Genomic DNA, 23,247 nt, shown 5'->3' on the forward strand with positions numbered 1-23,247 from the left:
AATCTGTTAAAACTGGGAAATTTGCTAAACCCAGTAAGACAGCCCAGGGCTAGAGACACTTGCCAGGTCATTGATCACCAGTGACAGCAAACAGTGACCTCACACCAACAGAATGTAAACCCTCGAGCTCATTGATAGCAGCCCTGACTTGGGGTTAGCATTCATGCGCTCTCTCTGTAAACTGTTTGACTTAGATGAGGGATGGTGGTTAAGGTGGCAGAGCAGCAGAGCTCTGATGAGAGTGCGGTTGGCTTCAGGTTGTTCCAAGTCTGGCTCTCATCGAAGGGCAGTGTAAGCGTCTTGACACACTTGAAGAGAAAGGTTGTTAGAATGGACTTGTCTTTCCTATTTTAGGAAGGAAAATTCATTTACAGATGCAATTTTTTCTCCTGAGTCATTTAGGGAAAATCGTTTTTAGCTTCGAGTTTTGCTTTTCTTTTAAATGTGACAAAGATTTATATTTTAACTACCTACAGTTTCCTTTACTATTATATAATCTGACTAATAAATGTTTTTAAGTGTGAGTTTCACTACTATTCACGCAAAAAGCCTCAGGAAAATGAGTTTCTTCAAATACTTTTACTTGTAAACTTTTTTTTTTGGGGGGGGGCGGATACAGCATGGGTATTTCCAAGTTGATGAGTTCTCCAAAACTTTCCAAGTAAGTTGCCACTTCAAAAGAATACATTTTATTCTTTTGAGCCTCTTTTATTTATTTATTTTTAATTCTTCTAACAACATGTGAGCCCTTGCGTCTCGTTACATGATACGTTATAATAAAGATGGGAAAATAAGACAAGATTCATAAAAATACTAAAGGAGTAAAAATGATTTTATATATATTCATGAAATTGTATCTATCATTTGTTGAGCAACTGGTAATAATGTAGAATACTTCTCACTGTTAAAACATAAATAGCACGTTTGCAAGTCTGCGTGTCATAGGTTCAAGTTATGGAGTCTGTGCTAGGCTGTCTGCATCCTTATAGATGAGGAAACGGAGGCCAAGAGATCAGCGTCTGGAAGGCACAAGCACAGGAAGCGGGGTGTTCATCCAGACAGAGGCCACGGGAACGTCCGAAAGGAGTAAGTGAACGCTTACATCTGAGGTAACGCGGACATTATTAAAGCGAGTAGTATAGCAAATAGATAAACAACAAGCTCCTACTGTAGAGCACAGGGAACTCTATTCAATATCTTGTAGTCACCTGGAATGAGAAAGAATATGAAAACGAACATATGTAGGTATATGTATGACCGAACTATTGTGCTGCACACCAGAAATTGACACAACATTGTAAACTGACTAGACTTCAATTAAAAAAATAAAATAAAAAATAAAATGACTGTCAATGGAGTTGATGCAGGCAGTGAGATGTGGATGATGCACCAAAGATGGATGTGCCACAAGATGAGAAGGGGGAGAACAGGAGGTGTCACACTCCGTCTTTTCAGGTGCAGACCTTGTGGAGGCTAACGTGTTCTTGGAAGAATTGAACACTATCTCTGAAGGTCCTGGAGTGCCTCTTAGCCAGCAACACACCGGCCTGTGTGAAACAGCACCTTCCCACAGATGCTTCCCTGCAGGACCACCATGTAACGCGGTGCCAGGTATGCCTGATGGACGAGCCCCTGGAGCAGGAGGCAGGCCAGGGCCTGGCTGCTCCTGCTCTGCTGACTGAGCTCTGTCCACTGCTCCATGCCAAATCAGCCCCAGGGAGAACACTTTCTACAACTTTTTGCCGAAAGGGGGAACTTTTAAAAATTTCGCAAAGGCCTAGCAGTAGTCACAAATCTGAAGTTGGAGAGACAGGTGATGAGATAGATACGTATGGACATAGACACACTTATACACAGAAATACACATAGTTGTACATAATGGTTGCACATTATTATTAAGCATATCATCACTTTTCCCAAACTACCCGCCCCACTCCCACCATAATTTAAGTTTTACAAGAACAGAAATTTTATTTTGTTCTCTTCTGGGTCACCCAACTCCTGGAACAGTGCCAGACACGCAGTGGGCACACACACACAAAATAAGAAATACACCTGTTGAGCGAGTTAACGGATAAGTTGATAAATGAGTCAGTTTCTGTGTATATGGGAGATAACGCCATAAATGGGTCTGAGCAGAGACGTCCAAACGTTATTTAATATGTCCTGATACTGTTGTAAGATTTAAAATAAAATCAAAGACACAAGACATAAAGGTTCAATTTAGATACTGAGTCAATTTAGAAAGAGTACCAAGGTAGATATTTATTGAATATTGAATATGGAAAAAGATAGGCAAAAGCCGATCTGTACCTGGCTGTTGTAAACTGCAAATACTCATTCAGAGCAATTGCTTAAAAAATGTCCAAATAAGGCATGTAATACAATCTGGGTTTGGCTTAAACACGTTTAACTAATCAACCCTGAAAGAAACGGACGTCTTTTTCATAGAGTTTTCATGAAGAGAGTTCATTCCTTTGTCTCAAAAGTTTGTGATCTGCAGTGAAGCAAATGACTAACTCATTTTCTTGAAAATCCAGGAGAGCTTTAGTCATGTGATCAACTTAAAGAGTGATATTATTGTTAGCTGAACCAAAACCCAAAGAGCTCAAGTGATTTGGCAGATTGACCCGGGAGCAGAAGTAGACCGCACTTGAAGCAGAATTTCTCTCTCTCCACTGAGTCCACTGGTTTTTGACCACAACACAGCGTCTTCTCTTTGGCGGAACAATTCTACCACTCACTGTTTGTACAGAATGTTCGACAGCACCTCTAGAAGCTCAGCCACATCCTTCATGGGGGTCCCTCCTTTCTGTGTCATCTCTGGAAGTAAACAAACATGCTCTGCACCCATGGGAGACCCCCACCCCCAGCCACTCTCCTCACCTCCTCGGTCTACCATCCTGGAGCTAACAGTCAAGAAAGTGCCAAGGAAAGCTGTTTATCCTTTCTATGTTTATGTCTTGGCTTTTAGCATTCACAAGCAAGAAATCTAAATTGAATCTTTATTGCCTGTTGTACTTTGTGCTCTGTCATGGAAACTACTGTTCTTGTACGGGTCAACGCAGACGCTCAGAGTCAGTGGTCTCTAGTAACGGTGTCACCTTTCAAGCTGAAACAGAGCAATGTACGTATCTGGCTGGGACTGTCGAGAGCTGTCTGCCCTTCTCTCACCAATGAGACGTATGTGCGCGCACGCGCACACACAGAGCGCTGAGCACTCAGCAAGCATTTGGTGGACAGGAGGGTTAAATTAACCCTCATTAGGAGTTACAATACAAAAGCATGGTTGGCCGCATCCTCTTCCTAATCTGGTTTTAATTCCTCAGAAATCACATGCTGGCCAACCGTTAGCGCCCTCTGTCACGTAGCAGGAAGAAGGGCTTTTTGGAGCCATAACTGCAAAGCCACTTGCACCTCACGTGCAGTCCTGCGCTGTGACTAGCTCTCAAAGGTGCCGAGGCTGGGGCAGCCCCTACGTTAGCTCCATGCGTGACTGCGTTTGCCGCAGCATTACCTGCAGCCGCTGAGGGCGGCAAAGTTTATCATTCTGTTAGCTCCCGAGTTAACCCTCATTATTGCCTGCTGTGTTCGGTGCAAGTACGCCCCCGGGATGCGTCCAGTTTGCTAATGGCCAGTCCCATTGCACAAGCAGTGCTCTCACCGCTGAGGCGGACGTGCCCAGCGCTCACGCATTGGTCTCAGAGGAAGGGTGGCTGCCTGACGCAGCTGAGCAGCGTGCTTCGGCAACAGGAGGGGACCGGCAGGGGCGCGCTGTGCACAGCTGCCGAGGCTTCCAGCTTCGCCGCTTCCCACTGCAGCGCGCTGACGCTCACGGCCGCCGCCACCTACCCACGGCCTGCGGCGTGCCAGTCAGGCCCCAGGCCAACCCGCTTCCAAAATCGTGGCCCTCGGCAGGAAGAACACGAGATGTCCTAGATGAATTAGGTTAGCAATGTTAACTGCTTTTTTGCTGACTTTTCACCTTCTCTTGCCAAAAGCTTTCAAATACTGTCTCCATTGTTCTAGGTTGGCTCTCGAACCATAAACTGGGTCCTTTTACGAGAGATATTTTCCTCATCGTGGTGCTGGTGTCTGCATGATGGTTCCCAAGCACAGTGCCTCTCTTATTCTGTTCAGCTTTTGTTTTTGTTGCTTGTTCTTGGAGAAATAAACGTACATTGATTTGACCCAGTCCATGCTATTAGAACAAAGAAATTCTCTTAATTTGATGAGCAAATTTGCAAATAAGATTAAGTGCATCCCACAGTTTGGATGTAAAATTCTTTTATTTTTGTTCTTAGGAACAATTTTTCTCTGCAACCCCGTTTTCCTGCATGTAGTGAGGGAGGCACATTCCTCGCCCCCCCACCTCCATACCCATCACCTAGGAAGGCCCGTGGAGGCTGACAGGGTGTGGTGCTGGATCTCTTTACTTGCTGAGAGGTGGGCCCAGGGGGCCTGAGCGCAGATACTGCCCAGCAGGAGGAATCAGGCTCAGTGGCCAGTGAGTCAGCCTCTGGTTTACCAATATTCTTTTCACTTCCACCAACTGTGCTGGAGTGGACTCAGTGTGAATGTCCCTTCTTTGTTTATCTCAGACTTCCTGGCCTCAGGCAATGGGATGCAGCCGTTCTCACATGGCTGGCGGTGCGGGCCAGTGGGGACCAGCATCCACGATCACTGCAGAGTGGTGAGCTGAGCTCCAGGACTGAAGCTGACATCTCTTGAGTTATTTCCAGTTACCAGGGCTGTGTCCTAGAGGGCTGAGTCTGTATATATGCAGGAGAGATGGAAGGGAAAGGGTACTGCATTGAGAGGCAGAAAATCTGGTTCTGCTACTCCCCAAAGGATGACCTTTATCCAGTCAACTTAACCTTTCTAGACCTCAGTTTTCCCATCTGTCAAATGAAGGAACTGGATTGAATCCCTTCCTTAGACGAGATGCATGGATAGATAGATAGATAGATAGATAGATAGATAGATAGGTAGATAGGTAGATGAGAGAGAGAGAGATGGTAAATTACAAGCCACATGGCAGTATACAGTGGTGAACAAAATAGAAATGGACTGCGTTTTCAGAGGATCTCAAGTCTAAACAAACTAACAAATACATGCGTGATGAGAGCCACCATGTTACCTTCCGGGGCTCTGAGAGAGGATGACAGAGTAGGAGGAAAGCTCTCTCTAAGGAGGTAGGGGTTAATCAGAAGTGTGAAGAGGACAAAAGTTAGGCACAGAGGTGTGAGAGGTGGAGGGCGGGGGCAGAGGAGCGCACGTATTGCTGAGCTTGAGGAACCAAAAGAGACCTCCGTGTTCAGAAAGCAGTAAGCGAGTGAAGAGAGTAAAGCAAAACATAACAAAACTTGCCAGCAGCAAGGGAGCAAGGATGAAGTCCTGCAAAGCTTATGAGGAGCCAAGTTAGAAGGTTCGAAAAGTAAACGTGGTGCAATGTGATGGGAGAGTCTGAAGCAGGGAAGTGTAATGATCCAAGTACCTTTTTAAACAGAAAGTCAGAGGAGGGGCTGGGAGGAGGACGCCATTAGCAGTCAGAGGGGAGGAAGAGGAACAAGGTGACCGGTGCAGCGGTGAGTCAGTGCAAACACTTAGCCAGAAGAAGGAAGAAAACCTCCGGAGAGACAGACGCGCCAGAGGGAAGCCCTGGGAACTGGAGACGGATGGTCACTCTTGCAATAGTGAGGGTAAAGGAGAGCCGTGAAATTCCAGCGAAGCAAAGCCCCTGAAGAAAATGGCAATTAGAATTAGAGCCACATACGTCTGGCCAGCTTCCCCTGGGCGACGTGGGCACCTCATATACCGTGAAGGGACGAATCGACAACTTGAATAAAAAGATTACGATGAGTCACCGACTGGAAAGCTTCTGGTGATACTGCAGACCTGCTCTTCTCACGCTGGTTGATGCTTAACCAATTTTAATAAATCCCACTCTCTGCCATCCACCCTATCCCTACCCTTAGCAAATTGCCACAAAGATTTTTTTTGAAATAAAAATTTTTTTCAGATTCTTTTCCATTGTACTTTATTAGAAAAAATATTTTCTTGTGATGAGAATTCTTAGGATTTACTGTCTTAACTTTCACATATAACATACAGCAGTGTTAACTGTATTTACCATGTTGTACATGACATCCCTAGTACTCATTTATTTGATCAAAAATGTTTTTAAAATCCCTCTCCTGCCATGTGCAGAGGTGTCACCTGGAGACCTGAAAATGTAGGTTCTAGGTCCGCACGTCTGAAGCGAACCTGAGATTCTGCACTTCCAGCAAGCTCCTGAGTGACCACGATGTGGTCCACGGACCACACTCTGGGCAGCAGAGTTGGGGAGAGTGAGGGGGAGAAAGTTGAAAGGGTGGTTAAGGTTGAGGAAGAAAGTGCCGTCTGTGACGAAGACAGTGACCATGAAGAAGAAGAGCTACAAACGGGCTGGAAAATATTCTGGAGGTCAAATTAGCAAGATTAGTGACGGATCAGACGGGGGGAGCAAGTTAGGAAAAGGCCCTTATTTCCGGCTTGAGCAAGTGCTGTGTCTGTAGTTCCTGGAAAAGGCCAGCTCCAGTGAGGTTCAAGGCGCCGCCGCCGCGCCAGAGTCCGGGATTCCGGGCCACGCCGGGACGCGGGGCCTTCTGAGCGCTCGGGACTTTCAGGCACGACGCTACCCAGTGATGGCCGCACGGTTCTGGAGTCAAGCAGATTGGAATGCCGCGCTCGCAGGCCCCAGCCAATAACCCCTCTGAGCCTCACCTTCCTCTCCTGGGTAAGCTGAGTAACGTAGTATCTGCACATAGTGTTGCTGTGAGAGCAAAGTGAGGAAATCGGGAAGAGCTCGGCCCGCGGCCAGCACGTCCCAGCGCCACCCGCACCGCGATGCCCTCGTTGTTTGCTTAGCTCGCTCTGAGAACAAGAACGGTTCAAGTGAAGTATTGTGTTTGGAAGAATGTAAAGCTGAGTCAAAATATTTAAACTTTAAATTTTTAATTTTAAAATACACTTTTTAATTTAAAAATTTAATGTTTAATTTTAAAATTAAAATTACAATTGTTAATTTAAATTTTTAGTGTTTAATTTTAAAACACAAATAAATGATTGTAAAATATTTTTTTAAAAAGTAAATGAGTAGCTGATTATCCCAGTTTTCTTTTTTAATCAATTGGTTTTTATGATGTTTCATCTTACAACCAAATTATAGTCTGACAAGCAGTTTTGAGTTGAGGCAAGATTTATCAGCCCTGCAGCCACGACCATAAATCTGCTGGTGAAGTAACTGAGTGCAAACAATGTGTGTGTCTGCCAGAGAGTTTTTCTAACACATGAAGCATTTTATATTTTTAGAATATTTATTTAACCAAAGGAAACACATGGAAAATGAGAGGAAATGGACATCAATTTGTGTTTTTGCTTACTTCCCCCACAAAACCTTTTGGATTACACAGTTTAAAAACATAATTTAAAAATTCAGGCAGGGAATTCCAGTTAAATATAATAAAAAGTAGCTAGGACCCACCCTATTTTTAGTTGTCAGTGAAATGCAATAAAATTAACTTCTGATTTATTCCAGACCAAATCTATTTGAATTTTACTCTTCTGGGTGTCCAAAAAGAGGAAAGAAGTTGGAACTCACTGTTTCATTTTAAGTTTTTAATGAAGGCTGGTTATCAGAGAAATGTGCATTTTAACAAAGATTGCAGCTCATTTGGTTTTGAAGGCCTGGTGTTTCGTGATAGTAACACATTATACAAAGCTGCCTACGTTCATGGCGTAAGGAAGGCCTATTACTGAAGCCAGAATGTGGAGGCACATTTATTTTTTTTAAGGTGGAAAAAATGATCTGGTTTTCCTTTCTCACATCTGACTGCTCGGAGGCCCCTCCGAGGGTGCCTGCCCTTACAGCCTTGGAAGGTCTGCAGGGCTGGAGTCAGAAAGCCGGGCTCCTCCCGTGAGCTGGCCAGCCCGGGCAAGGCACCCAGGCCTGTGAGAGGAGCGTTTGCACGAGGCGGGCCCCGGGGTTCCTCCAGGAGGGACAGTCTGTGTTCCCGGACTTCCCCCTTTTGGAAAAGCCGCACTCCTCCCATAGCCGGCCTTGTGCATTCTAAACACCTTTAAAAACAGGAGAGTCAAGGAAGCTTAAATGTATCAGTTTTAGTCCCTTGACGTCTGGTGCTGTGTTGGACAGGAGTGGTGGGAGTGGACACCCTTGTCTTGTTCCTGACTAGAGGGGAAGCTTTCAACCTCTCACCACTGAGCACGATGCTGTTGGGAGTTTGTCGTATTGTTTGAATTTTTACTTACATTGAGATGTGTTCCTTCTTTACCCAATTTCTTTAGAGGTTTTTTCATTAAAGGACATTTATTTTGTCAAATGCTTTTTGTGCATTATTGAGATGGTCACATCATTTCTGTCTTTCATTCTATAAATAGGGTGAGCCTCATGCACTGATTTGCACATGCTGGAACGTCTGTGCACTCCAAAAACAATCCCTCGGGGTCATGTTGTAGGACCCCTTCAATGTGCTGTTGAACTTGGTCTCCTAGTATTTTGGTGACGTGCAGCTTTCTGGACTTTTGGCTCCTCTGATTGAATAATTCCGATTGATCTGTCATCTAGATCGGTAATTCTTGTTTTGCTTGGTCAAGTCTGCCATTGAAGCTCCCCATTAAACACTTCAGTGCAGTTGGTGTCTTCTTCAGCTTCGGAATTTCCATCTGATTCTTTTTCATGTTTTCTATTTCTTTGTTGAACTTTTAATTTTATTTTTATACTGTCTTCATGATTTTGTTAAGCTGTTTATCTGTGTTCTCTTGTAGTCCTCTGAGCATCTTTAGAACAATTATTGTGAATTCTCTGTCAGAGAATTAATACATTTCCATTTCTTTAGGGTCAGTCACTGGAATTTCACTGTGTTCCTTTGGTAGTCTTGTGGAAGTGTCTGCACATTTGAAGTAGCTGACTTCAGTCAGACAATGTCTTTGTCTGCAGTTGGGGCAAGCTGGGGCATGCTGCGACCCTCGGTCTTACGGTGCAGGGCATCAGTGGAGGGGCGTGTGGCAGCTTTGAATCAAAGGATGTATGATTTCTTGTCTGATCTGGTTGCTGGTGTCCTGAGCACCAACATCTGCACGTCCCTTGTGTCACTTCAGGGGTTTGCAGAGGATGTAAGGGCACGGGAGTCCTCAGTAGTGCCGCCAGGTCCAGTGGCTGTGCACCAGCGTGCGCAGCGGTCGTGGCCAGGGCCAGTGATGTGCACACCCTTGGCTGCAGAGTCCGGCAGCACTTGCCTGCTAAGCGGCAGGGACAAGGTGCAGATACACACATCACTATGTGCGGGCAGCAAGGGCTGGGGACGCCTGCAGCACACTGGCCACAGTGCAGGTCTTGGCTGTCAGTATGCAGCCCTGTACTACAGAGTCTCCCCGCAGGCCTGCACAAGGCAACAGAAGCTGGGGAAGCGGCTTCCAGCCAAGGGTGAACCAGTGCACAGCTAGGGCTGTGCTTGCCAGCGAGCCCAGGGGTGAAGGCTGCGGTAACAGGTCAGCCTGGAGCCGGGAGTACAGCACCCTGGGGTGGCCTGGGCTGGACAGGGCTTCCTGTGGCTGCAGGGAGCTTCCTTGGGTACAGAGCAGCAGTCTGGCGGTGGGGGTGGCCCAGGGGCTCCGGCCACACAGCTGCACAGCTGAGGGGGCTAAGTAGGTGAGCCCAGTGGTCAGGCCAGTGGCAGGAGACAGGACGAAATCTGCCCACAAGCAGCTGTGGGCCTTTGGCTGTTGCCATGCACGTCTGAGGCTGGCCGGCGGTTACTGGGGGGGGGGGGGGGCAGCAGAGTCGAGCTGTCCTCCTGCACCCTGGCAGGTGCAGAGGCCTGGGCCCTCTGCCAGTGCTGGTCCAGGCTCTGCTCGGTGGGGGAGGCGACGCTTGTGCTGAAGGCCGGATACGCTGCACCGGGAGAGAGGCACTTGGGTAAATCAGCCTTTAGTGTGGATTTTATGTTGGCCTGGCTGGGAGTGAGGCTGTGCGCCCCGTTTTCTGTAACTGGAGCCACTGGCGGCTGAAACTGCCCTCGGAGAGCTGCTCGTGGCCTCCGCCCGCCCGTTGTCTCTGGGGTTGCCTGGGCACTTCTTCTTTCTTTTTTGTTTTAATTTTTAAAATTTTGTGGGGAAGGTAATTAGGTTTATTTTTTAGAGGAGGTACTGGGGATTGAACCCAGGACCTGTGCATGATAGGCAGATGCTCTACCACACCCTCCCCCCAGGATGTTTCTTCCTAAATGAGGTCTGCAAAAGGCAACCCTGTCAGCTCTGCCTCCCGTTGTGATGCAGGAGACCGACTGGGCAGTGGTCAGGTTTGGAGGGGGAAGCACTGCATAGCCCTCTGATTAGGTCTCAAACTTCTAGTGACCCTGCGTCCCTGGGCCACCTTCACAACGGCTTCTCAGTGCCCTGCCTTCAGGTGGGACAAGAAGGCTAGAGCAGGGTGGGGAGGCACGTTTCCCTCCTCCAGGTCAGCTAGGCTCTGGTGACATTGTTTCTTTCGAGAACAGACCTTGTCGAGAAGAGACAGACACTCTGGATGTATTAAAACAACTACTGACATGGTAGAGACCTAAGAGACTGAAGTTTTCCCCAGTATCCACGGTGATAATCTAGTAGGACTCCTGGAAATAAAACTAAGACTGGGCCTGTAGAAGGTTTTTACTCTCAAAATTGTCCACACTGAGCCTCGAGCACTTCATCAGCGACACTTGAGGTTTCTTCCCTGATGCTGGCTCCCCCCGAGATTCCTGCCTGTGAATTTCTCTGCAGTAAATGGTGATGCTCTGTACCTGCCTCTCTGTCCTTCCAACCTGAGAGGCAGTGGTTTGTCCCATGACCTCAGTTCTCTGCTGATTTTCAGTTTGTCCAGCTTCTTTCTTGTCGTGTGGATGAGAATGGTGGTGTCCAAACTCCAAACATGATTTCCATGCCAGATCACAAACCAAGATTTTCCACTGAATTTTTTGTTTATTGTACTTTTGAGGCCTAAAATTTTCTTTTCTTTTTTTCCTTTTATCTTATATTTATCTGCTGAAACGTTCTACCGTTTTAATTTGTTCTATGTCTTTTGTCATCCCTGCTGATGCTCTTTTATGATGCCATTTAAAAATCTTTGTCAGGTGGAACATCTGTGTCATCTTCCTGTTGGTGTCTCTCAATTTTTTTAAAACAATTCAATCTGGATCTTCTTGGCTCTTAATGCAGTGAGTGATTTTCAGTCAAAGCTTTGCCCTTTGGGGTATTATTTTATGAGAATTTTAGTCTTCTTTACAGCTCTGTGTTAGCTGGCTTCCTCTAAAGCTGCTCTGGGGAGAAGGAGGCCCCGGGGCCGCTCTACAGCCCGGGAGGGTAAGCGTCAAGGCTGCCTCCAGCCCCTGTTGCCCCTGGAGCTTCACGTTCCTGTTAGACAGAAGTGGGAGTTCTGGCTCCCCCCGGGGCGGACTGACTTCTCCTTGGCTGTAAGGGTTAAAGGGGCCTAGTTTCTGCTCCTCCAGGAGACTCCCTTCTCTGCACAGAGAGGGAGGTGGCTGGTAACACTGAGCGGTGGTGAAGTCCTGACCGTCTGTGAGGTCTCCTCGGGCACAACCCAGCAGGGGTGGCGAGGATGCTCCACTGCTGCAGTGAGGGGTAATGGCCTCCAGCGACACCATGGGGTGGAGGGTTCTTGTTACTGCCTGGGAAGGACAGCCCCCCCCCCCCACCTCAGCTTTATTTGACAGGAGACGCTCGCGGTTGGGAGATGAGTGGAGTGGGCTGGGGTCCCCATCACCCCCTGGCAAGGGTGGAAGGCTGCTTTCTCCACTCAGTCTCACTCATGTGGTTGGGGATTGGCCACAGTTTATATTTTTGTGTTTGGTTGGAGCAAAGTGGTATTGTCTGAAACTTTTCAGTCTTTCTTGGCTGCCATTTTTCTGGTTTTTTGGACATTGAGAGCTGGATTGTATCTAGCACTTGTTTTGTCTTGAATCGTTGGCATTTGCAGGTTGTTGACTTCTTCAGCTACGAGTCTGCTATGATTCAGGCAAAAAGGAAACCAGAGAAGTCAGCACCACGCTGTTCCTTAGACTTTGAGTTCCCTGGGCATCAGGCGTCTCCTCTCTGCAGTTCAGAGTCTCCCTGTGTTTGCCTCGTGTCGAATATGCAGGGTTTTGGTTGGATTTAATGGGAGCGAGAGGAAAAGGTACGTGCACGTCTCACTTCTAGATGCAGGAGTGCGCGTGTCCTCAGCGTGGAAGTCTGTTTTCTCCGGGTGTCAAGCTGTTTCTTTCTCGTATTACTTTAAAGACGTGACTCCACTGGTTTCTGTCTTACTTAGTCTCTGACGAGGATTCATCTAATTTCTTACATTTTGTATGTAGCTTCATTTTCAGGCTCCCTTGAGTATTTATTTTGTGTGTGCCCAGGTGTATGTGTGTGCCTGTCTGCGTATTTATCTCACCTAGTGTGCTCTCACATTGCAATGGACAGTGTGATGTGTACCATTAATTTTAGAAAAATTATCAGCCATTACTTCTTCGTATATTGTCTGTGTCCCATTCTGTTTGTTTCCTCATTTGGGGACACCAGAATATATGTTAAACTGTTTAATATCTTCCCAAATTTTCTATTCTTTATTATTATTATTCTTTCTTTACTTTGTGTTTGATTTTATATAATGTGTATATAATTCATATTTATTACTTTATATAACAATGTATTAACTATAATTTATATTACTTTTGTATCTTCAAGTTTGCTGACTTTTTGCCCAGGTCTCTTTTGAGTCTTCTGCTGAGCTCATCAAAGGCACTTTTTATTTCTATAACTGTGTTTTCAAATCTAGTACTTCCCAGTAGTACTTTCTTGTAATTTTCATCTCTCTCCATATATTACCAGTCTCATCTTGCATGCTGTCTGGCTTTTCTATTAGCGTCTTTCTCGCGTTAATCAGAAGTAATTTAAATTTCTTGTCTGATCGTATCGAAATCTGTCATGCGTGATTCTTGTCTTGTTGATTGCTTTGTCTCTTGGCAGCGTATACTTTTTAATTGCTTCTTTTTTGACTCAGCATTTTTTTTTTTTGCTTTATTCACAATCAGGGTTTTATTTATTTATTTTTAACTTTTTTTTTTTGAGTTATAGTCATTTTACAATGTTGTGTCAAATTCCATTGTAGAGCACAACTTTTCAATTACATATGAACATACGTATATTCATTGTCACATTTTTTTCTCTGTGAGCTACCACAAGATCTTGTATATATTTCCCTGTGCTATACAGTATAATCTTGTTTACCTATTCTGCATATGCCTGTCAGTATCTACAAATTTTGAAATCCCAGTCTGTCCCTACCCATCCCTGGCCCCCTTGGCAACCACAAGTTTGTATTCTATGTCTGTGAGTCTGTTTCTGTTTTGTATTTATGTTCATTTTTTTTAGATTCCACATGTGAGGGACCTCATATGGTATTTTTCTTTCTCTTTCTGGCTTACTTCATTTAGAATGACATTCTCCAGGAACATCCATGTTGCTGCAAATGGCGTTATGTTGTCAGTTTTTATGGCTGAATAATATTCCATTGTATAAATATACCACATCTTCTTTATTCAGTCATCTGTTGATGGACATTTAGGCTGTTTCCATGTCTTGGCTATTGTAAATAGTGCTGCTATGAACATTGGGGTACAGGTGTATTTTTACAGTAGGGTGCCTTCTGGATATATGCCCAGGAGCAGAATTACTGGGTCATATAGTAAGTCTATTCCTAGTCTTTTGAGGAATCTCCATACTGTTTTCCACAGTGGCTGCACCAAACTGCATTCCCACCAGCAGTGTAGGAGGGTTCCCTTTTCTTTACATGCTGTCCAGCATTTGTCATTTGTGGACTTGTGAATGATGGCCATTCTGGCTGGTGTGAGATGATAGCTCATTGTAGTTTTGATTTGCATTTCTCTGATAATTAGTGATATTGAGCATTTTTTCATCTGCTTATTGATCATTTGTATTTCTTCCCTGGAGAATTGCTTGTTTAGGTCTTCTGCCCATTTTTGGATTGGGTTGTTTGGTTTTTTCTTATTAAGTCATATGGGCTGCTTATATATTCTGGAGATCAAGCCTTCGTCGGTTTCATTGTTTGCAAAAATTTTCTCCCATTCCATAGGTTGTCGCTTTGTTTTACTTACAGTTTCCTTTGCTGTGCAGAAGCTTGTAAGTTTCATTAGGTCCCATTTGTTTATTCTTGCTTTTATTTCTATTGCTTGGGTAGACTGCCCTAGGAGAACATTTTTGAGATGTATGTGAGATGATGTTTTGCCTATATTTTCTTCTAGGAGGTTTATTGTATCTTGTGTTATGTTTAAGTCTTTGATCCATTTTGAGTTTATTTTTGTGTATCATGTAAGGGAGTGTTCTAGCTTCACTGATTTGCATGCTGCTGTCCAGTTTTCCCACATCATTTGCTGAAGAGACTGTCTTTATTCTGTTGTATATTCTTGCCTCCTTTGTCAAAGATGAGTTGACCAAAAGTTTGTGGGTTCATTTCAGGGCTCTCTATTCTGTTCCATTGGTCCATATGTCTGTTTTTGTACCAATACCATGCTGTCTTGATGACTGTAGCTCTATAGTATTGTCTGAAGTCTGGGAGAGTTACTCCTCCAGCCTCTTTCTTTTTCTTCAGTAATGCTTTGGCAATTCTAGGTCTTTTGTGGTTCCATATAAATTTTATTATGGTTTGTTCTAGTTCTGTGAACTATGTCCGAGTAATTTGATAGGGATTGCATTAAATCTGTAGATCACCTTGGGCAGTGTGACCATTTTAACAGTATTGATTCTTCCAATCCAGGAACATGGGATATCTTTCCATTTTTTAAAGCCTTCTTTAATTTCCTTCATCAATGGTTTATAGTTTTCCATGTATGTCTTTCACCTCCTTGGTTAGATTTATTCTGAGGTATTTTATTACTTTGGGTGCTACTTTAAAGGGGATTGTTGACTCATCATTTTTGCTTAAGGTGATTTTTTTTTTTTGTAGGATAATAGATACTAAGGTGAATAATATGCTACTTAAAACAAAATTAAATTCAATAAACAAAAATTAAATGCAAACAAAAGTTAGATATAAAGGCACAAATCAAGTAAATAGACCAAAATAGCAGTAGCAAAAGCTAAGGTAGATTATCAAACTAAAAGTTGTTTCCCCCCCAAAAAAAAGAATTGTAAAGAAGACACACTTTTCACAAAATTTTTCAGAAAAAAAAGAATGAAAATGAAAACTTTAGAATACAAAAGAGAGAGAACATAGAACAACAGAGAACAAGACATAATAAAAGGGTATTATTAATAACTGTGCTAATACATCTGATAGCTTAGATCTAGGGCAGAGTGGCAAAAGGGGAATATCTTAGGCTTTTTGATTTACTCTTCTTATTTTTTCATTTTTTACAGGTCTTTAAAAATGTTAAATCCATTCCTCACTCACAAGCCAAACAAAACGGACAGCAGGCTACAGTTTGCTGACCCCTGGCCAAAATGGATGGTTAAATTCTTGGAAGTGTATGAAACAAGAAAGTGATAAAATTAAAAAAGAGGAACTTTCATGTCATTAAATATTAAGGAACTTGAATTGAAAATATTAAACAATTGCACACTAAAGAACACATGTTTTACCATACGTAAGCAAAGTATACTTTGAGTAAATTCATTCATTCCTGCAGCAAGTATTCAGTGAGATTGTACTACACGCTGGGCACTGAACTCCAAAGAGGAAAAGAGGTCAGAATCCCTGCTGAGGCCTTTTCTTTCTGCTCCATTTTTGTGCGTAATTTATTCAGAGATGTGTAGTTGTTTCACATACTTCTGAGTTACTAATTCTCTCTCTAACTGCATCTACTTTGCACAGCAGTTTAAATCATCCGTTGCATTTTAAATGTTACTGATTACTTTTCCTTCAATTGTAGAGACATTTCCTTGGAACTTTATCTGTAGAATCCTTTGAAGACAGTGTCATAGTTCTTTACCTTCTAAAATTATGTTCACTTATTTTTGTTTACTTTAGTCTAATGCCTGAAGATATTAACTCTTATCCATAGTAGTTATTGGTAATTTTTCACTCGTCTTAACTGGTTTAGATAATTCCATGATCACCACCATTCACTTCTTATGCCAAATGTGAGCTAGGGTAATTGTACAGTGATCCTAGGAGAGAAGGAATAAAAAACAAGAGATTAAAACATCTCTTTAACTTGACAACTTGAAGTCTCTTTATTTCTGACAACTTGAAGTGTGAGAAAACTAAAGAAAAATGTAGCTGTTTTAAAAGTCAGCCTAGAAATCGGATTTAGTCAATCTAATTTAATAGCAAATGGAATTCAATGAATTCAATGAAAAAAATGTTGACTTGCACAACTTCAAAAACATATGTAATAAAGCTGCATGATGTTGAGTTTAGCAATGATTTCTTAAACATGACACCAAAGGCTCAGATGACAAAAGGAAAAATAGACAAACTGAACTTCGTAAAAGTTTCTAACATTCGTGCAGCAAAAGACACTATCAAGAGAGTGAAAGCGCAGCCCACAGAGTAGGAGAACATGTTTTCAAACCATGTGTCTGGTAAGAGATTATTTTCTCGACTAATCCATAGTAAATCCATAGTATTGGATTATTACCCAATAGAGAACTCCTGACAGCAAAAAAGTCTGATTCAAAAATAGGCAAGAGACAAACAGACATTCGTCCAAAGAAGATATAAAAATGGCCAATAAGCATGTGAAAAGGTACTAAGCATCACTAATTATCAGCAAAATGCAAATCAAAACCATAGTGAGATACTACCTCACATGAATTAGTGTGGCTACAATCAAAAAAAAAAAAAAAAAAAGATAGAAAAGACCACGTGTTGGTGAGGATGGGAAAGCCTGACACCCCTCTGCACTGCTGATGGGAACATAAAATGGAACAGCCACTGTGACAAACAGTATGGTGGGTTTTCAAAAAATTAAAAAATTAAAAATTACCATATGATTCAGTAATTACACTTCTGGGTATATACTCAGAAGAATTGAAAACAGGATCTCAAAGAGATATTTGAGTCTCCGTGTTGACAGCAGCATTGTTCAAAACAGCTGAAATGTGGAAGCAACCCAAACGTCCATCTATGGATGAGTAAGCAAGGAAAATGTGATGCATACACGCAACGGAACGTTATTCAGCCTTAGAAAGGAAAGGCATTCTGATATATGCCACGATATTAGGTGACTCCTGGGCTTTTATGCTAAGTGAAATGTGCTAGTCACACACAGGCAAGTAAGTATGATTTCACTTATATGAGGTATTTAGAATGGTTAAAATGACAGAGAGAGAAAACAGAATGGTACTTTCCAGGGGCAGGAGGAATGGGGGAACTATTGTTTAATTTTGCAAAATGAGAAGAGTTCTGGAGGTTGGTTGCACAACAATATGGATGTACTTAATGCCACTGAAGTGCATACCTAAAAAATGGTTGAGATAGTAAATTTTACGTGTATTTTACCACAATAAAAAATATGGACTGAATCTTCTAATTTTAAATGGTAAAAATTAGAATTTTTAATTTTATTTATTTAGAAATGAGTACATGCAATTCTAATCTATGCCCAAGAAATTATTATTAATGGCTTTTAAGGACGCAAACATCAAAATCAAAGAACATGTATAGTTGGATAAACATGTTTCTCAATGGAATTACCTCGGAAGGACGTATTTTATCAAAGTGATGTTTCTTTTTCACGATTTTTCTAGAGATAACTCTCTGAAAGATTCTTTCAGAACACTGCTGAGAATTCTTTGAGATAAACTTAATTAATACATAGCTGCACATTTAGTCTCCAGGAGAAGCAAAGGCTCCCTCCCCCTGTACCCCCCACCACCCCAGAAAGACCAGGAAGCAGAATATATTCTCACAGCACCACTGACCCCACGCAAGTGCTCACCCTGTCGCAGTGAGACACAGCTGTCAACAGCATCGGTGCTCAGATTGCGTTAGTTTCTTAAGTTTCAAACATCATTTATTCCACCACCAATTACATTATTATTAACTTAGAACTATTTATAATATTTAGATATGTGTATGTTTAGCCCATTCTTGTTAGGGGAGCAGGGCAATTTTATATTATTTCTTGTTTGTTTTTTGGGAGGTTGTAAATAGGTTTGTTTATTTATTTGTTTGTTTAATGGCGGTCCTGGGGGTTGAACCCAGGGCCTCGTGTATGCTAGGCATGTGCTCTACCACTGAGCTACACCCTCCCCTGCCAAAGGGAAATTTTAAACAAATAGCATGCTTCATAGTCTTTGTCTGGGTTCCTTCTAAGTACAAGCAACCTCACAGATAAATTACGACAATCACCTTACAGCAAAGCAGGCTTCTCCTCTCTTACTTCAGCGCGGCTTTTCGTGTTGTTTTCAGTGCTGGGGTTTCTGGGTGCCTGTGCCGAGTCTCAGGGCTGTCTCTAGGCTGGTTCTGTGAAGTAACAATTAACAACGCCTTTGTGGCATTTGGCAGATACTCTGCAGACCGCATTTCCCATGCCAGGCTTTGCTGTGTATCCTGAGACTTTCATCGAGGCAGCAGCGAGCCCAGGAAGGCCCCTGCGCCGCGCCTGGCTGCAGGGCAGCTCCAGGAGCAAGGGTTAGAGAGGCCACCTCCTCCGGGGAGTGCAGACTCTGCTCTAGGGCCACTACTCTGCTGCGTTTGTTATCTGTGAAGGAAAAGGCCAGCAACAATTACCACTAAAAATCTACTGGCATGAGAAGTGTCTGTAGACCGGTCGAGTCGCTCTGGTGTGGTTGCTTGGGTATAATCATTGTTCCCTGCCGCCTCAAGCCTCGACCCCCACACGTGGGAAGTGTGAAATCCAATGGCTCAGCACAATTGCGGGTGGAGTCGTTGAGTCTGATAATGTATATATGTTTTTGAAAATCTCGTGTGTGTGTGTATGTGTGTGTGAAAAGTGTTATCTCATAACAGAAAATGATTGGAGCAATAAAGAGCAGATATAATTAAAAGGTGCATGTATTTCAGATAAATCTTTGATTTGAGCTTCATCCTTGAGGAAAACCTGCCCGGCCTGCCTGGGGGCTGTTTTTATTTAGCGTTGCTTGGTGTGGGTGGAGTGTTTTATTAAATGCTTTGTCTTTAGAAACAAAGGAAAACAAAGTAAGAAGTTCCTAGAATCCCAGAAAACAAAGCTGAAACCAGATCTTCATCTTCCATCCCATGCTAGTATGGATACTGACTTTATTCAAAATCTTTGTGTGTTATTGAACACTTTAAAAGAGCATAATTAGAAAAGGGCTTTGCATTGGACACATCCGCTTTTCCCTCCTGTTTCTTACTTGTCTCTGTAAGGGCTTCCTCGATGTTAAATATTCCTTTCCCATGTCCTGTAACTTTGCTTTTGAAAATAGTGTGTATAATTTCCCATTTTAATCTACAAGCAGTATCCCATGGGAGCCCAACTTCCCTACGATGTGTTATTACTCCATTTAGTAGGAAGGGGGATTCCTCTGAAAAATCTCGTTTCACCAGGAATCGGTGATCCTTTTTCCCCACTGCTCGAAGGAATGTTTGTTAAGCACAGTCAGTTATAATCTGTCCTGGTGCACAGCATCATGGCTCAGTCATGCACATACATACATGTATTCGTTTTCATATTCTTTTCCATTAAAGGTTCTTACAAGACATTGAATATAGTTCCCCAAGCTGTACAGAAGAAATTTGTTTCCTATCTCTGTCTTCAGTCACAGCAAATTCTACCAGTATCCATTAAATTTTCCTATAAAATTTTATTTTATTGTCTACTTAGTGTCACATGAAATAAATCACTGTTTGCCAAGCATGTACCAAGGAGAGTAAGGTCAAAGGAGGTGAGGAGCGGACACGGAGTGTCGGGATGGTCCTAGTGACCTAATGAAGGATGTATTTTGAATGGAAAGAACCTAAATCTTTAGAGGAAAGGATGTCTACACCCTACGGAGCAATGAATAGATAAAAGTTGTTTAAACATAATGTAGATATCAGATGTCCGGGGCAAATCAGTGTTTTCTGTAAACAGAATTCAAAACAAGCAAATATACAAAAACAACAGAACTCTCCTTCACAAAGCAATGGAAGCACAGAACACATTAAAGAAGAGTGTGCTTTGAAATACTGGGGGAAAAGTGCTTTGTAAATATCCAAGATTATATTTCATTTATATGTTTATTTTTTCAATAAATGAATGCCTTCCCCATTATGTAATAGCTTATTATTTTTTTATGAGTTGAGTTTTTTTAATCACCCGCCTTGTATTCAGTTCAAGATTCCATTGTTCTCCAAATGTCCACAAATACCCTGTTAATATGTGTTCTATTATTTCAAAAAGTTTTAGTGTCTGATTTGTAAGACAGTAATTTGCAGCTTCACTGTTTATTCCTATTTTGAAGCTAAATACAAGACTTTCTTTTTCTTTCCAGCCTCTTTTGCCTTTGGTCAATGTGCGTTTCAAAAAGTGGTAGGCGGCACTCACTTTGTTGCTTTGTGTATGCTCAGGATGTTCACATTTTAAATCCTTCATGTTGCCAGTAAATTTTTTTGGCTGATTTATTCTCTTTAATTCTCATCTTTAAATATTATTTTTTTAATGATTTTATGGAACTAGTTCTAATCTCTTGGCCTTGAAAAAGCCAGTTTTTTCATTGTATTATACTCAAATCCTATTATTTGTTTCAAAAATGTTTTACTTTTATTTTAATTATACCTTTTTTCTCATTTTTAGGAATATACATGATTTTTTTTAGGTCTGGTCTACTTTTTTTTTTTAATTGAAATACAGTCAGTTTTCAATGTGTTAATTTCTGGTGTACAGCATAATGCCTCAGTCATACATGCACATACATATGTTTGTTTTCATATTCTTTTTCATTTTAAGTTACTACAAGATATTGAACATAGTTCCTTGTGCTCTACAGTATAAACTTGTTGTTTATCTATTTTATATAGTAGTTAGTATCTGGAAATCTCAAACTCCCAGCTTATCACTTCCCACCCGCTTTCCCTCCTGGAATATGCATGATTCTTGGTTAGGGCAGCAGCAGGGGTCTAGGGACGCTTTCAGAGGTGCAAATACATACACGGAAGTTAATTGTCTTACTTCTGTGGAATACATAAATGAGAAGGGAAAGATTATTCAGTAAATTTAATCTATGTGTATAGAGAAATCTGTACACCTCTTAACTTTCTCTCTCTTTTCTTTTTCTTTGCCGTTCCTTCCTTCCTTCTTTTTTCTTTCTTTCTCTCTTACTTTTCTTCCCTTTCTTTTCTTTCCTTCTTTCTCTCATTTTATTTTTACAACATGAATTTATCTTTACCAGACAGTTGCCGAAACTGATCTTTAAGAATCCAGCAACCGTAACTCTGTCAAAGAAAAAAAAGTTTGGGACTACTGTGTAACATCATCGAGACCTCAGGAAAATGAATGTGAATTAAAAAAGAGAAAACGATTTTATAAGTGAATACGGACATAGCTGCTGTCTTAGTAGTATGTGATCATTAGTTAAATCACAGAGGTGGCGTTTTTAATGATTGCGATGATTCAGTAGGGGGAATAAACACACTTTCAGAGGTGGAGCTGGGAACTGGAAAAGTACTAAGGCCATCCCGGCTGGAAGGAGCAAAATCCTGGAGATTCAATTCGGGGCATATGAGGGCAGCCGTGCAAGTCCGTCTGGGCCTGAAGAGTAGCGTCTGGCGTTTCGCCCTCAATCATTTCCGCTGCGTGCTCGATATTCTTCCATGAGTGAGAAGATTTGATAAAACCAAACAAGATTTTTTCATAGCAGGAAAGCATTAGAATATAAGAATTTTTAATCACTGTAATTGGTAATGTTCCGTCAGTGACTACCACTCGGAAAATGAGAAAATCATTTCACTGTGGTGTAAGTATCCTTGAAACTGTGAGAGACCGCACGTCAGAGAGAAGCAAGATGCTCTAGGAGTTCGCAGGGGAAGCGGCTTCCTCCTTCCTGTGTTCGTACATTTTCCTGCGGGTGAGACTAAGGCGGCCTTGCAGAGTAGGAAAGGGTTTGCCTAGAAGAGAGAGAAGGAAGGCTATTCAGGGAAGCATGGACTTCCTCACACAAAGGAGAAAGAATTTTCAAGAAATGACTGAAGGTCAGTGTCTGCTCCACCATGATACACAAAAGGCTTGTTAACAGTAATTACGAAAAAAAATAATCCAGGACCAAGTGGTAGAGGCTTATCTTATTTGTTACCCACCTTGCTATCACCTGAAGATTGAATGTTTTACCTTCCCTTTGGACCAATTGAAGATTTTTAAAATTTTTTTTTAACATTTTTTATTGATTTATAATCATTTTACAATGTTGTGTCAAATTCCAGTGTTCAGCACAAATTTTCAGTCATTCATGGACATATACACACTCCTTGTCACATTTTTTTCTCTGTGAGTTATCATAACATTTTGTGTATATTTCCCTGTGCTATACAGTGTAATCTTGTTTATCTATTCTACAATTTTGAAATCCCAGTCTATCCCTTCCCACCCTCCACCGCCCTGGCAACCACAAGTCTGTATTCTCTGTCTGTGAGTCTATTTCTGTCCTGTATTTACGCTTTGTTTTTGTTTGTTTGTTTGTTTTTGTTTTTGTTTTAATTGAAGTATAGTCAGTTATAATGTGTCAGTTTCTGGTGTGTAGCACAATGTCCCAGTCATGCATATATATACATATATTCATTTTCATTGAAGGTTATTACAAGATATTGAATATAATTCCTGTGCTAGACAGAAGAAATTTGTTTTTTATCTATTTTTTTATATAGTGGTTAACACTTGCAAATCTCAAACTCCCAAGTTTATCCCTTCTCCCCTCCTCCCCCACCTCCGTAAACATAAGATTGTTTACTATGTCTGTTTTGTAGATGAGTTCATTAGTGTCCTCTTTTTTTAGATATATTTAAAAAAATATTTTATTTATTCATCATAGAAAGAGGCTGTTCTATATACTGATGCTTTAATTGAGTACTTTCTGTTCATTAGTGACTGTGTGACTTTATTTTAGTTACTGATCATGAAAGACAATCCCAACTTTTAGATAGAATTTCTGAAAATAAATGTGTGTGTGTGTATGTGTGTGTGTGTCTGTGTATATAATGATTTTTTAAATCCAAGGTTATATCAGAATAGT

General features: G+C 42.0%; 1 long non-coding RNA gene across 1 annotated transcript in view; it reads right to left on the reverse strand.

Annotated features, from left to right (window-relative positions):
* Positions 1 to 564: 564 nt before the first annotated feature.
* Positions 565 to 23,247, reverse strand: part of LOC123616063 (uncharacterized) — a 63,886-nt gene continuing 41,203 nt past the window's right edge. The window contains exons 2-3 of the long non-coding RNA XR_012504162.1: positions 18,410 to 22,129; positions 565 to 16,221 (exon numbers count right to left, since the gene is read on the reverse strand). This is a non-coding gene — a long non-coding RNA (uncharacterized LOC123616063). The remainder of the gene's footprint in view (positions 16,222 to 18,409; positions 22,130 to 23,247) is intronic.

The sequence above is a fragment of the Camelus bactrianus genome, chromosome 35 (genome assembly GCF_048773025.1).
Source record: "Camelus bactrianus isolate YW-2024 breed Bactrian camel chromosome 35, ASM4877302v1, whole genome shotgun sequence".
Taxonomy (NCBI): domain Eukaryota; kingdom Metazoa; phylum Chordata; class Mammalia; order Artiodactyla; family Camelidae; genus Camelus; species Camelus bactrianus.